General features: G+C 37.8%; 1 protein-coding gene across 1 annotated transcript in view; it reads left to right on the forward strand.

Annotated features, from left to right (window-relative positions):
• CFAP47 (cilia and flagella associated protein 47) overlaps positions 1-1,980 on the forward strand; it is a 492,482-nt gene that overhangs the window by 452,691 nt on the left and 37,811 nt on the right.

Here is a 1,980-nt window from a genome sequence, read left to right on the forward strand (position 1 = left end):
CTCTTAAAACATAACTGAAGTTAAATATATATTTATACTATTAGTTTCATGAATTCGAGTGCCTTTTTGTTTTAAAGTTTTACTTATATATTTAGAGAAACAGAGAGCACACATGCACACACATGCATGTGTGAGCAGGGAAGGGACAGAGAGAGAGAGAGGAAGAGAGGGAATCTCCAGCAGACTCCATGCTGTCAATACAGAGCTCAACACGGGGCTCAAGTCTCAGGACCATGAGATTAATGACTGAGATGAAATCAAGAGTCCGATGCTTAATCAACTGAACCATCCAGGTGCCCCTCAAATGCCTTTTTAAGATTTGCTAAAAACGACAGAATCTTCCCTCAATACTGAAAAATTTGTTAAAGTAGTCTGAAGGACTGTTGACTTTTAAATTTGAAATTGTAATGTGTATTATGGGAAACTATGTTTATTTAAATACCTTGTGGTTTTTTTTTTTAGAAATGTGCATTTATTCTCTTAAAGCTGTGAGCTAGGTTTGTCATAAGAGATTAATTTTATCCATCCATCANCTGTATAGATTCTCTCCAAATTGGGAGCATAGCACAAGGCATGTTTCTCACTTAGTAATATGACTTTCCAAATAAAACGCAGAGACTCTTAACAGATTACTTCTAAGGTATGATACAGAATGTCAGTTTATCATGATTTTATCCAACCTAATTCTTTTCCTCTCCCTTAGGTGCTCGTATGAATGTATTGCAGTTACAGACAAGGGGGTTTTGTGTAGCTTGAAAAAGATATTCATATTGTTTCTACTTGTCCCACCTCCTGTCCCCTAGCTGATAATCATGTCTCTATTTTGTACCAATGGATCTTCTTATGATTACAATTATAACATCCATAGTGACAGATTTCCCACAGGAGGTTCAATGCTTCTGAAACTAAATTTAGCTTCTCATTTCTTGTCTTCTCTCCGACACAAGCATTCCCATAAAGGCTTCAGTAATTAAGTAGAAACAGATGCAGGGCTCAACTACATACAGTATTTGCTTTAAGAATATTTATGTTATTTGAATGCAATGCAAATCTCATCTCCCATTAAACACTCAAAATTCTTAAATGCTCCTTCTCTGTATGGATCATGGCTTCCTATGGAACATTTCCATATCTCATTCCCAGAACAAAATAGACACATTATATGTAGACGTGTTGATTTTGCTACAGCAAAGACAGGTTATTGATAGGAACTGTAATTGCTGATTTTTTCAACAGGATGAAAACCAGCAATCCAGGAGGTCAGAAATAAACTTTTATATGTGGGAAAAGAAAAAGATCTTGTAAGGCTGTGGGTCAGCCAGTGATTTTACATTAATAAGGTTTGCTGGGCAATCATTAAATATGACTTTGGCTTGTTATCGCCATGCTGTATTTCAGAGTTTCAGATATAATCAACTACTTCTTTTTTATTTTCACGTTCATTTATTTTTGAGCGAGAGAGACAGAGTATGGGTTGGGGAGGGGCAGAGAGAGAGGGAGATACAGAATCCGAAGCAGGTTCCAGACTCTGAGCCGTCAGCACAGAGTCCGACGTGGGGCTCGAACTCACAAACTGCAAGATGATGACCTGAGCTGAAGTCAGATGCTTAACTGACTGAGCCCCCCAGGTGCCCCTGTAACCTACTACTTCTTAAAGATGGTCTGTTTTCTGTACAATTGCTTAAAGAATGGTGGCCATGAGTTCTGTGAATCCAGGGATCACGTTTACCTTTATACACTAGATACCAACCTTAGAAATGACCTCAGCTGTGGACCAGGTCAGGTTATGGTTCCCTGACCTCTCTCTTCCATGATCCATATGCAACATACTTCTCAATTTGGCATTTGGTCTCCTTACATGTATGTGGAGGGTTAATATAATAGATGTTTGTGCTTCTCTTATATGTGCCAGTACTGAATTTAAGGTATTTTTCACATGTTCCCAACAAAACCCTGCTATGTTTTCTGTTTAATGTTTAA

The sequence above is a fragment of the Crocuta crocuta genome, unplaced genomic scaffold, assembly GCF_008692635.1.
Source record: "Crocuta crocuta isolate KB4526 unplaced genomic scaffold, BGI_CrCroc_1.0 scaffold696, whole genome shotgun sequence".
In the NCBI taxonomy this organism is placed as follows: Eukaryota; Metazoa; Chordata; class Mammalia; order Carnivora; family Hyaenidae; genus Crocuta; species Crocuta crocuta.